Genomic DNA, 14,664 nt, shown 5'->3' on the forward strand with positions numbered 1-14,664 from the left:
GGATTCACCAGAGACAGAGCGGGCAACAGAACAGGCAGACTTATGAAATACACTGCTGAGGGGAACAGCTGGTGAGGCAGGAGAGGTCTGCCGCGCTATGTGGGTTTCGCCCCGGCCCGCTGGGCAGGAACCTGCACTACAGAGGCTGTGGACAGCTTCACAGCGCGGAACTCAACCGCCTGCACCACCAGGGAGGCCCTACCATCACTTTTATTTCAGTTCTGTTGATGATGAATCTCTTACCTTTTGCTTATCTGAAAATTTATTTCACCTTCTTCCTTAAAATGTATATATATAAATATATATGTAATATGTTTATATATATATATATCTCACACATATCATTGTTCATTTTTGCACAATGTATATTTTCTCCTTTCAGGTGTAGTTCCCATAAAATTCCCACCAGCAATACACCCATTCACCATCACCATATTCCCTTGTGCTCTTCTCTCCCCTGTTTTGATTCCTCTACCTCCCCCTCCCTTGCAGAATGTCTCTGATTTATAGTTGCTTGCTACTTATTTTTTTGTTATTTTCTTCCTGACCCCTGATTTGGTTCCCCTATATTCCTTCTATAAGTGAAACCATCCAATATTTTTCTTTTCCCTTCTGGCTTATTTCACTAGCTCCACCCATTGCTACTGATGGCATGAGTTTATCTTTTTTGATTGCTAATTCTGATTAAAGGATTTTTTTTTTTGCTGAATATAATTTCTGTGTTAATAAGTTTTATTTTTTCCCTTCAGAGATTCTCATTCATTACAGTAAATTTAACTTTCAAGATTGTTTCTCTTATCCGGTGTTCAGCAGTGTGGCCATGTTGTATGGCCATGTGGAGTTATTGTGTTTTATTTATTGTACTTGGATTTCTCTTTACATTCTGGATTTGTAAGGTGATCATTACCAAACTTGGAAAATTTGGGGTTATTTTTCCTTCAAATTCTTTTCTTCCCAAGTCTTTCCTCCATTCCTGGGAGCAATTACATAAATGATAGGATATTGGATATTGTCTGATATTGTCCCAGAGGTCACTGAGATTCTGTTTGGTCTTCAAATTAAGTGGTTTCAGTTAATTCCTCTTTAAATGGATTGAATTTTTCTTTTGCCATCTCTAATATTCTGTTAAATCCTATCAATTGTTTAAAATTTAAAAGAGTGTATCATTATTTTATTCTACTTCCATTTGATCATTTGCATTGATCCCATGTCTTCACACTATACTACATCTACTCACTGTGAGTAGCTTTTTCTTTAAGTTCATATTACCATATTTTAATTTTTTACCTTAATGTCTGTTAATTCCAACATATGATGGAATTTTGCAATCTTTCTAATGGCTACTTCTTCTCTTGACTGTTCTATCTTTCCTAATTATTTCCATGTGTAGTAATTTTACCTTGTATATGCTTGACATTCTCAGTGATGAAGTGTCTGGATTCTATTACTCTACTCAGAATAGTGTTACATTTGTTCTGGCATACAATTTTATTACCAAATTATGACTTTGTACATGTGGAGGCTATTTCTTATAATTTGATAGAAAAAAAATTCAGATTTTCATTTTATCTTAGATCTCACCCTTGTTGTAACATATTTCCAAGATCACAGTTCTTCTGGGATTTTGATGGAAAGACCAAGTCTTTCTAAATTGATGAGATTAAAATTTTAATTTCTGCTTGCCCTCTGATGGGAAGTAACTAAGAGTTCTGCTTAGATTTTTCAAACTTTATTTTGTTGTTTTCTTCTAGGCTCTCGGATTCATCCCCTACAGACTTCATGGGTAAAACAAGTATAAGCAGGTACACAGATCTATGAGATACATAGACTCCTCCCTCTGTGCTTCGCTTCTTTTCAGAATATTCCCCAATTTCCATCCTCTCAGGCAACTCTATGCTCCATCTTCTGACAATTCATCCTAATAAGATAGTGCTTAAATTCTAGTTATGGTTTATCAGATCATGGAAGCAATATATATATTCAATCTACAAACCACAGAGGATAAGTCTATGGTTACAAATTGTCAGATATAGCTATTTGTACCCAGAATCTAGACTGAAATAGACAATCTGTCATCTCACTAAGTCAGATATGTTCCAAAGTCCAAGGTTCATATAAGGATTGCATATTCAGGAATTAGCCTTAATTTACATGACATATCTAAATGTCTGCTCCTGTGCAGCCATAAAACCCAGTCCCTTTTGTTATTTATTCCAGTAACTCCTGCAAGGGCAGCCATTGGTCTAGCTGCTCATGTTTGTTTTCCAATTTCTTTTTGGTTTACTTTCAGGTCACACTACTTACTTAATATACCATTTAGATATCCAATAGGAACTTCAAATATTTTATACCTAAAATAGAGCTCCTGTTTTTTTTTTTTTCAATGCTTTTCTCTTTCCCCCAGACTTCTATGTTCCAGAAACATTACCATTCACACAGTTTTCAAGTATTTTCAATGCTACCTCCAAGATGCATCTTACATATTCCCATTTATCTCCCTATCCCATCATGCTAACATCAGTCCCCTGCATGTGTTCTTTGGATTATTGCACTGCTTCCCATTGACCTCCCTATTCTACTCCTCTCTGACATTTCTTCTGCATGCAGCCCAACTTCTTAAATAGAGATCATATTATGTCACTATCAAACTTAAAGCAGTGGTGTCACATTGTTTATAGTAGAATATTCTAATTCTTACCATGGGTCATAAGGTTCAGCATGATTAGAATCACACATATCTCTCGAGTCTCAGCTTGCATCACTCATCTCATTACTGAATACACACTAACCACACAAAACTTCAAATAAAGTAAGCTCAGTTCCTTTCAGAGACTCATCATATACTCTTCCATCTCTGCCAAATTCCTTAGCAGCTCTGCACCTTACTCATTTTACCCATCACATCTTAGTTCAAATGTCAACATCCTAAAGAAAACTCCTCTGAAATTTCATGTACCTCATGTTCCATCATCATGGTTAACTTCTGTCATACTATCCAAACTAATCCCCTCATATCATCAATTCATATCTGAAATTACCTTTGTAGATATAGGTATTCTTTTTGCTAGTTTATCCACTAGAATATAAAATCTAAAGAACTTAGAACTTCTCATTTTTAGCCACTAAGTCCCTATACCTTACAGTGTCTGCTCTTAGAACAACCTGGTGTTTGACAAATGTATCTTGATATAAGCTAGGAAAGAAGAAAGGAAAATATGACATTCAGGAGCACATCTTCCAATCAAGCCAAAGTGGCCCTGCTAAATAAAGAAAATCTGATATGACTAAAGGATTATTAAAGGAGATTCAATCTGAGTGTTGATTTAGTAACAGGCTGCCACTGTGCTAGTTTTGAGTGGAGGTCCCTGCAAAGGAAAGCTGTGTCCTCTGTGTATCTGAGACAGAGCTATTCTCTACCACTGTCAAAGACTATGAATCAGACACAAATGCTGCTCCATGAAGGTTCAATGAAAAGATAAGAGTTGAAGAATGTGCCCTATAAAGCCTCTTATTATGCCCCTTCTCTAATTAAAATAGTTTTTGTAACTTTCCTCAGCTTATAGAAGATTTTTAAATTTCTTACCCCAGCACATAAAAAAACCCACTCATTCTAATTTCCATCAGTTTCTTCATTTTAACCCTCCAATACAATTTAAAAAAATCTATTTAAAGCTTCCTGAATGATCAAATTTTTCAAGCCTCTATGCTTTACCTATACAATGTACCTATATGTATTCTATACTTTATTTACTATTCCTGGACTATCTTCTTTAGCTAACTTACAATTCATTCATCCTGCAAAACTCAGTTCAAGCATCATTTCTGCCATCACCCCAGTATGATTTAGGTTACTCTGTACTGTGCGACTGTTACATTCTTTAAATAATGTGTTCATTCGTTTTATTGTCTGTCTCCTCCATAAGCTATTGATAGCAACAATGATGTTTCATCTTCTTAGCCTCAGTTCCTGTGTACATAGTAGTTGCTAAATAATTTTTTGTTAGATGGGTGAATAAATGGTTAAATGATACCTGAATGCACTCCATGAGAAAAATCCCATTAGTTTATTTGGTCACTGTGTTCTTGAAGACTCTAAATCTTTCCTCTAAAAAGCCAGACAAATAAATATTTTAGATTTTGCACCGTAGATATTTCATTGCAGGAATTTTACTAAAGTGTTTTTAGTGCAAAATCAGTCTTAAGACAATAAATAAATAAATGGACACTGAAATGTTCCATTAGAACTTTAGTTATGAACACAGGAGTTTGGATTTCATATCATTTCAAGTAGCATAGAATATTTTTGTTTTTTTTAAAAAGTATTTGAATGTCATTCTAATCTCATGGGCAAAATAAAATAGACAGTGAACAGATTTGACTTCCTGATCCGTAGTTCTCCAGCTCCTGATCTAGAGCATGCTTTAAGCTATGGTGCAGATTGTCCTGGTTAAGTTTTCTGTCTCTGAGGTTTTGAGATGGGCTAGAGCAGATCTGTTTTTCTCTTAGACTCTGAAACGCTAGCATGTTCCAGGATAGTGTCCATGTTGGCTATCTGTTTTCCTAGTGAACCCCAGATCATGGCAAAATGAGGCCTCAATTATTAATTCAGATTTTAAGGCTTCCACCCCAAGCAAGTTTACCCAGCTGTCCAGTTACCTACTTTCTTCTTCTCTACCCCACATTGTGAGTTAGCTAGAGGATGACGTAGCTATCTTTAGTCTACTACAAATAGACTTTGTAGTAGACTTGTCATAATTTGAGTTGATAATGTGGCAAGGAGGACTCACTCCCAGTCAGTGTTTGCAATGAGCTCTTAGAATAGGGAAGCATAGGTTTTTCTAGCCTGCTTCCTGACACCAGGAGTAGCTAGTTCAGGAAATGCTAAAGGAGGCATTTTAAGAGCATGGACTAGGGCAATTCATAGTCTTGTGTTTGAAACTACCAGAATTACCTCACTGTGAACCCAGGATAAATTGTGTCAATTCTGATACTCTGATTTTGAGATGAAAATAATGATGCCCACTCATTCTCCAACAATATCAGACATGGTGGTTTATGTCATTCACTCAGTCCTGCAATATACATACCTATTAGGTGTCCTTTCCTGAACCAAACACTGGTCTTGAAAACAAAACAGACTCCATGATCAGTGAGTTTATAGTATAACAGATAAGACAGAAAATTAAGGAACTAGTAATGATAAAATAAGGAAAATGCTATTAGAAAAGAAAATCAGAGAGTGTTGAGAACACATATCATGAGGGCCAACTGTTCTCAGATTCGAAGAAGGCTTCCCTAAGAAGGTGTTATTTAAAACTTTGAGAATAAAACAATAAAAAGAGAAGTTAGCATGGCCTCAGAAAATAATACCATTCTACACAATGTTCTCAGGAGTCCAACATCAGCTTATATTTTTTTAAGGGGGAAAGTGAGGTTGGCTAGACTACTAAAGCTAAAGCTAACCAGTCATGGATCCCTGGGAGAGTTCCACTTCTTTTTGACCAGAGCAAAGCAAAATTAAATTGTACAGAGAAAAGCAGCTTTCTCTACCACAGTTTAGAGGAGGTTAACTTTTAAACTTGATGTGGATCCATTTCCTTAGGCTTCTAAAATGTTTGCAGTTCAGGAATATTGATCTCTCTAAAGTAGAATGTTGTTGGCCTTTAGTAAGCAATAAAAGAAAAGCATAAACAATCTCTTCTCTGCCAAAGAATTTTGTTTTATTGTCTAAGTGCCCATGCCTTTGTGAGGACACCTGACTGGGCCATTCATCAGTGCCTCCAGCAAAGATAGTAAAATACATCAGAAAAGAGAAGTAATTCACTGTGTTACTAATGAGGTATCAATCTTTATTTTCCTTTCATGATTTCTATGATTAATGATTAATGATTTTAACTTTCTTGGTTATTTCAATCAGAATACAGTTTCTAGAGAAACCTCTAGAATATGACAATCTTTAAAAATATTTAATGATACTATGTTCTAGACACGTCATATTATTTACTCTATTCTTTGCCCTTTGTCCCACCTCTGCCCTCAAAGAGAAGTGTGTATGTGCACTCATATCCCCTTTAGCCATTTAGTTAGGGATCATGTTGTTAAATAAACAATCTCAGTGCATCCAAGCAGTTTTCTAACCATTCTAATCACATGCATTCTAGCTCCTTAACCACCAGTCCCCACTGGTTCCACCTAACCTAAGTATAGGAACCTAAGTATTGGTGTTAAGCAATGATGACATCATTTGAATGTTCCTTTCATAAGATAGAGAAAAAATTTAATAAGAATGCTAATAACAGGGGCTCCCTGGTGGTGCAGGGGTTAAAGATACAGCACTATCAAGCTATCCCCAGCCACTGCAGCAGGAGTTTTATCCCAAGCTGACCAGGGAGGTGACCCACATGGCACAGCAGACCTCTCTTGTCTCACCCACTGCTCCCCTCTGTAGTTTATTTCAGTCTGCCTGTTCTGTTCCCTATTCTGTCTCTGGTGAATCCTCTCACTACCTGCACCTCTGGCCTACACCCCAGTTCTTGTATGTACAAATAAATAAATCTTTAAAAAAATAAGAATGCTAACAACACTAGACCACACAATAAAATAAGTACAAAAAATAAGTGTAAAATTAATGAAACATCCCAATATGATCTCAAATTACTTATCCTGAAATCCAATTAAAACCCAGTTCTTGTCAACTTGTGAAAATCGTTGAGAGGAGATTTTAAAATACACATGCACAAAAAAAAATAGAGGACCAGAGAGATGACCTTTTCTTTTTTATAAATAGCAGAAGGTTTATGAAGTCATTTTTTAAAATCCTATCTTTTCCCCACACAAGAAAAACAATAGTAAAAATCAGCTGAATCAGCTGTGTAGGAATCAAAATCCATGACTATGTTAAATAGGTAGATTTAACGTTACTTGCCATATAACATTCTGAGAGGAGAAATGAGTGATAGATTTCTTACTACAACCCTGCCCCTAAAGTATTATGTACATTTTATCACTAATGTGTTAGGGCTCAGTTTTATTTACATGTCAAAGTGATCATAGTCAGTGTAACTCACTTCTATAAGAGCCGTGAGTTGCTCATCCCAGAACCACAATCAACTCTTACTGTTGTTTCTGCAGATAAATTATGTATGCTTTCTCTTGTAATAAAAGGTGATGATTGCAGCTGCACCAGCAGAAAATTATAGAAGGTATATCAATTCATTTGATTTTTAGTCAAAATTTGTAGAGGTTTGTGGAGGCAATGGTGAAGTTATTGAATGAAATTAATATTTTTGAATTTATGCTGACCCCAATCACTACAATTGATCAAGAACTGAGAATATTTAGAATGAAATCTTGACTTAAATGCAAATTTTGCTGGGGGAACAACCTACCAGCAATTACTCAAAAGAAAAAAAAATGTTAACAATGAATCAGTATTCATTGGGGAAATATTTTGCCTCCACTTCCAAGATTCCTATAGCAAAAAACAAAAAACAAACAAACAAAAACTCAACATATCAAGATACCAAATATCTTATGTTTCACTAAAGAATGCCTTTCTGTTTCTCCTCTACAATGTAGGTAAATATTACATTTTCCATAACCTTTTGTGCATAAAGGATTTTTTCTCTTAACTTCATCTCACTTTTATCAAATAATCTGTCTTCACCTATATTTGCAGAGCACTTCAGAATTCTTTAAGACTTTTACATGAACTATCCCTCCAAGTCCAAGAAAACAGATATCATATTACAAATCTTATATATTAAGAAGCAGTCTTTAAAAGAGTAATTTCTTTGCTCTTTTAGTAAATAAACAAAGTCTCAGAGTCAAGTGAAATTTCTCTTAAACTATGCCACTTCCTACTAGCTGTTAAAACTTCTTGCTACTCCTTTACAATGTCAGATTTTTTTTTCTCTAGATGGAATATGTGTAAAATAAACTGTACTCATTATCTTAAGACACAGAATAGATGTGGGTTATTCTCATAGGTGTGAGATGTTATCTCATTGTGCTATTGATTTGCATTTCCCTGATGATAGCTGATGATGAGACTTTTTTTATGTCCCTTTTAGCCTTGTGCATGTCTTCTTTGGAGGATAGCCTATTTAACTCTTCTCCCAATTTCTTTATTTTTAAATGACTTTTTTTAAAGATTTATTTATTTGTTTGTTTATTTATTTGTTTGTTTGTTTAATTATTTATTTATTTATACAAGCACTGGGTACGGTCAGAAACGCGGAAGGGTGAGAGAATTCACCAGAGCCAGAGTGGGGGACAGAACAGGCAGACTGACAAAACACACTGCTGAGGGGGAGCAGCGGGCACGGCAGGAGAGATCTGTCGCACCATATGGGACCCTCGGCAGTGGCTGGGATCAAACCGGTGCTGCAGAGGCTGCAGGCAGCTTCGCAGCCCAGCTCTCAACTGCTGCACCACCAGGGGATGCCCTAAATGACTCTTTTTTTTTAGATTCATTTTTTATTTATACAATAGCTGAGATACAGGCCAGAGACACGGGCCGATGAGAGGATTCACTAGAGACAGAGTGGGGAGCAGGACAGGCGGACAACAGAAACACACTGCTGAGGGGAGCAGCGGGCACAACAGGAGAGGTCTGCCATGCCATGTGGGAATCTCCCTGGCTGGCTGGGAATTGAACCTGCACTGCAGAGACTGCGGACAGCTTCACAGCGCTGCACTCCACCCACTGCGCTACCAGGGAGGTCCTTCTCTCAATTTCTTGATTGTTTGTTTTCTTTTTTGCTTAGTTGCATGAGTTCTTTGTAGATGATCTTGGATATTAGTGCCTTGAAGGATAGATTATGCACAAATATTTTTCTCCCATTCCCCTAGGGTGTCTTTCCATATTTTTAAATAATTATGTACTTTTTTTTTTTTTTAACTTATGGTGACATTAAGATCCTTCCCATCAGGAATTACCACAATAGGGTACCCATCATCAAACACCTATAGTCCATAACTACTGTCCTTTGTGCTTCCTTCCCACACTGTTCCTACTTTTCCCCAATCCCTTTGTATACTTCAGTTCTATAGTCAGTTTTCAAGAGTTAGATTTTAAAGTTGTCTTTCTTTTTTTTTTTTTTAGTTTGATTTTCCATATTCCTATTCCACATATTAGTGATAGTTCTATCACTGTGCAAAAGTTTATTAGCTTGATGTAGTCCCATTTGATTATTTTTGGTTTTGTTTCTCTTTCCATGTAGTGGAGTCCCTCTACGACATCTCTGAAGCCAATGTTACATAGGGTTTTGCCTGTTTCCTTAATAAAAAATAATACAATAAAAATAATAAAGCTGCCATATAACGTTGGAAAAAACAAAATCGAAACCTAACAAATATTAGAATCTGAAATCCATGTCTTTGGGAAAAATATAACATTCTATATGGTAATCAACTGTCAAAGTCTAACTTACCAAGTTTTATAATTTTTATTTTACTAAGTAAAATTGTTCAATAATCCTTACTAAAAAGAGATAGGTCTGGAAAAGTGGATAAATTAATTAAGCATAAAAGTAAATCCAGGAACTTTCAAATGAAAATCCCCACAATTCACAACTAGAAGTTAGATGAATGGGAGACAAATTGTCCCCAGTATACAGCGAAATGTTTTATCAGAATCATCTTTTTTGTTCATAATAATTAACTCTTCAACCTTTCATTTCTACTCACATGTTGCTCTAATAACACAGAGCTATCCCAGCCTAAACTAGCCTCAGGTGAGCTGCATGACCAACCCCTAGCCTGGGATGGCCCCAGACACCAGACAGCCCCACACAGCCCAACACCTGAATCTCAGTCCCTTAGGGTGAACTCCCAGCACCATGTAAAAATCCACAAGGCTGTAGCTGTTGTGCCCATCAACTGACAAATACACAGAACAGTGGAAGATGGGAACACTCATTCAGCAAAAGCCCCAACTAGAACAGAACAAACCAAAATAAACCACGGAGAGAAAGAAAAATACAAATGGCCAGGCAAGTCCCCAGAAGAACAAACACCACAACCAGAAAGCAAATCACCAAAACAAAGTGCAAAGAAATTGAAGAGTTTTTCTTCCTATCAGATATAGAATTCCAAACTGTCATAATTTTAAAAATCAAAGAATTGAAACAATGCAAAGAAAATTCAAAATAACAGTTCAGATGTGCAAGAAAACCCAGAACAGGAAATGGAAACAGAAGATTGAAATTGAAACTCTAATTTAAAAAATAATAAAAATGCAAAAAGTAGAAATATCAATGGAAGAGACAAAGAAATTCTGGAGTAACAAGGAAGAAAAATAAACTAAACAGAAGAATGATTCAATGAGCTCAAAGATGCAAATCTGAAGAGAATCAAGATAGAAAATGAGAGCTACTGAAGGGAAAAAAATGAAGAAACATTTTGAGAATTATCTGACCCATGAGGAGAAGAAGTATTAAAACAATAGGCATCCAGAGAGAAGAGAAAGGAAAGGGAACTGAAAAAACTATTTTAAGAAATAACGGAAGAAAATTTCCCAAACTCGAAGAAGGAAATGAACTTACAAATACAGGAAGACAACAGAACACCAAGCTACCTAAACAAAAAGAAAACTACGAAAAATACACAATAGTAAAACTTTCAAGAATCCAAGAAAAAGGAAAAAAAAATGAAGCTGACAAAGGTGAGGAAACAGAGAACCTATAAAGAAATCCCTGAATAAACAGTACAGAAAGAAGAAAATGGAGCAACATATTCAAAATATTTGAAGATAAAAATTGCCAAATAAGAATGCTCTATCCTGCAAAGCTGTCCTTCATAATGAGAAGGAAATAAAGACTTTCTCAAGCAAACAGAATGCCATGGGGTTTGCTACCACTGAAACTCCCTCCAAGAAATATTAAAAGGAGCTTTAGTATTTATACAAAAGAGGAATAAACACACACACAAAAAAAAAACTGAACAAGCAATTAAATAAAATCAACAAACTAAGAACAAAATGGCAAGTAGCAAACACATACAAGTAATCACTGTAAATGTAAATGGATTGAACACACCAAAAAAGACACAAGTATTGAATTGGATCAAGAAAGAGAATGCAAGTTTCTCCTGTTTCCAGGAAACTCTTCTATGTTGCAAGCACAACATAGACTGAAAGTAAAGCAATAAAAAAAGAATTTTACAAGCAAATGCCACCCAAAGAAAGGCAGAGACAGCCATACTTACATCAAATAAAATAGTCTTCCAACTTAAAATGGTAACAAGAGACAGAGATGTACATGAAGTAATAATTAAGTAATCATACAACAGGAAGACATAATACTAATCAATATATACTCACCAAATGAAGAGCACCAAAATGTATCAGACAATTTCTCCTATATTTGAAAACAGACATTAGAGAAAATACATTTGTGGTAGGAGACTTCAACAACCCAGTTTCACAAATTGACAGATTAATTAGACAGTAAATAAATAAGGACACAATTGTCCTAAAAAAATAAGAACTAGATTGTATGGATTTAATAGACTTATATAGGGCACTATACCCTCAAAAAACTGAATGCATATTTTTCTCAAGTACACATAGGTCATTCTCCAAGATTGAATACATGCTACATCACAAGACAATCACCAACAAATCTGTGAAGACTGAAATCATACCAAGGACATCCTCTGACTATAAAGGTATCAAACTAGAAATCAACTACAAAAGGGAAACAAGGAATTCCTCTAAATACATGAACACTGAACAACATACTCCTCAAAGACCACTGGGTTAATGGAAAAAGATCAAAGAAGAAATAAAAAATACCTTGAGAGAGATGATAATGAGGATACAATCTTCTAAAATATATGACATAGAAAAGAAGTACTAAGAAGTACATAACAATATAGGCCCATGTAAAAAGCAAAAACAGTCCAAATTAACACCCTTGTTTCTCATCTCAAGGAATGTGAACAAGAAGAACAAAAAAAAAATCAAAAAGTCGGAAGGAAATAATAAAAATCAGAGCAAAATTAAATGAAACAAAAATCAAAAAGTACAAAAGATCAACAAAGCCAAAATCTGGTACTTAGGGGACAAAATAGACAAATCTCTAGCTAAGCTAACTAAGAAATAGTGGGAGAAAATAAAAATAAATAGGATCAAAAATGAAAGAGGAGCAATTACAACAGTCTCTTCAAAAATACAGAGGATAATCAGAGATTATGATCAACATTTTATATGAAAATAAGTTCAACTTAGACACGATCAACAGATTCTTAGAAGTACACAATCTTCTATGACTAACTAAAGAAGAAATAGAAACCCTAAATAAACATCACAAGCAATAAAATTGAAATAATAATCTAAACTCTGCCAAAAAAAATAAAGTCCAGGAACAGATGGCTTCACAAGCAAGGTCTACCAAACTTTCAAGGATGAAATAATTCCTATCATGCACAGACTGTATCAAAAAATTGAGAAAGTGGCCTCCTGGTGGTGCAAGGGGTTGAGTATCATATTATGAACCAGTCACAGCCTCTGCAGCATGAGTTCTATCCCCAGCCAGGCAGGGAGCAACCCACATGGTGAAGCGGACCTCTTCTGTCTCGCCTGCTGCTCCCCTCAGCAGAGTGTTTCGGTCAGTCTGCCTGTTCTGCACCCCACTCTGTCTCTCAACCCCCGCACCTCTGGTCTATACCCCAGCTCTTATATGCATAAATAAAACAAATATTTTAAAAATTTGAGAAAGAAGAAATAATCCTAAATATACTTTATGAGGCCAACATTATGCTATTACCAAAACCAAAGAAAACACAAAGATAAAAACTACAGACCAATCTTTCTAATGAATACAGATATAAATATCCTGAATAAAATATTATCAAACCAAATCAAACAATGCATTAAAAGGATTATGCATCATGACCATGGGGGATTTTTACCAGAAATAAAAGGATGGTTCAACATCTAAAAATCATTCAATATAAGTAACCACATCATAAAAAAGGAAAACAAAAACCATAATATAGACAGATGCTAAGAAAGCATTTTGTAAGATTAAATATCTATTAATGATGAAATCCCTAAAAAATTGGGGATAAGTGGAGCATATCTTAACATGGTAAAACTATATGTAATAAACCTACAGCTATTATTCTCTATGATTAAAAACTGAAAATATTTGAGAAATATGTCAAAGAAAGGAAAAGTTTGAAAAAGGTCCAAATAGAAGACCCAGAGGCAGAGGAACTTGTGACCTCCCGGGACCTGCCAAACCAGCAGAGGCCTCTTCCTTCCGTGAGATACTGCCACCTTCCATGAGAACTTGTCAGTGGCTGGCCAGACCTGTGAGACTCTGGACCTGTGCTGGGGAAGTTTCAAGTTGGCCAGAATCCTTTTGATCTCCCATGTGACCCCTCCAGCTGCTCATCCAGACAGGTGAGAAGCCTGATCAGTGAGGGGGAGCCACATGCAGGGGAAGCCCCACATACAGTAGCTGGGTCCCAAAGTTAATAATGAGAAAAAGGAAAAAAACTAATAAATTGCAAAATGAGCCACAAGGGGGTAGGAAAACACAGAGAGAAAACAAATCTTCAGGACTAACTTCAAAGACACAGAAGCTATGTTCTCCCTATCTGATATAGAATTTAGAAATGCAATGATAAAGAAATTGAAGAAAAATCAGGAAAAAAACTAATGAATGTCCTTCAAAAAAAAATAAATGAAGTAAGACAGAAAATAAAGCTCTAAATAAAGTAAAAAATGAAGTATCAAGATTTAAAAAAGAGATATACAGGACATGAAAAGTTCAGGAGAAATTCATGGAAGTAGAATAGGTCAAGCAGAAGAAAAAGTCAGAATAACTGAAGATGCATATGTACAAAGAAGAGCAAGGAAGTTTAAAAAATGAAGAAATGGGCATTCCCGGTGGCGCAGCGGTTGAGCGCTGGGCTGCAAAGCTGCCTCTAGCCTCTGCAGCGACGGTCGATCCCCAGCAGCTGGCAAGGGTCCCACATGGAGCGCAGACCTCTCCTGCCTCGCCCGCTGCTCCCCTCAGCAGTGTATTTCAGTCAGTCTGCCTGTTCTGCTCCCCACTCTGTCTCTGATGAATCCTTTCATCACCCCCATCTCTGGCCTGTACCCCAGCTCTTGTATGCATAAATAAATAAATCTTTAAAAAAAATTAAGAAACACTCAAAGGATTATCCAACATAAGAATAATGGGAATACCAGAGAGGGGAGAGAGAGAGAAAGGAATGGAAAAATGTATATCAAGAAATAATGGAGGAAAAATTCCTAAACCTGGAGATAGGAGTAAATGTACAGATACAGGAAGCTTAAAGAACCCTGGTATACTGAAATACAGTGAGACTGACACCAAGACATATAGTAGTGAAACTTCCAAGCATTCAGGAAAAAGGAAGCTTATTAAAGTTGACAAGAGTAAAGAAGCAGATAATCTATAAAGTTACCCTGATCAGGCTAACATCAGACTTCTCTGAAGAAAGACTGTGAATGAGGAAATAATGACATATGTTCCAAACATTTAAAGATAAAAACTGTCAGCCAAGAATACTCTATCCTCAAGACTCTGTTAGATATGAGGGAGGAATAAAATCATTTCCCAACAAAGAAAAATTCAAGTAGTTTGCAAGCACTAAACCACTCCTCAATGAAAGGAGCTAGCACAT

General features: G+C 36.0%; 1 pseudogene; it reads left to right on the plus strand.

The window, feature by feature from the left end:
• LOC119242825 (heat shock cognate 71 kDa protein-like) overlaps positions 1-14,664 on the plus strand; it is a 102,855-nt pseudogene that overhangs the window by 75,745 nt on the left and 12,446 nt on the right.

This window comes from Talpa occidentalis, unplaced genomic scaffold (genome assembly GCF_014898055.3).
Source record: "Talpa occidentalis isolate TD23 unplaced genomic scaffold, MPIMG_talOcc4v2.1 talOcc4.13, whole genome shotgun sequence".
NCBI classification, from domain to species: domain Eukaryota; kingdom Metazoa; phylum Chordata; class Mammalia; order Eulipotyphla; family Talpidae; genus Talpa; species Talpa occidentalis.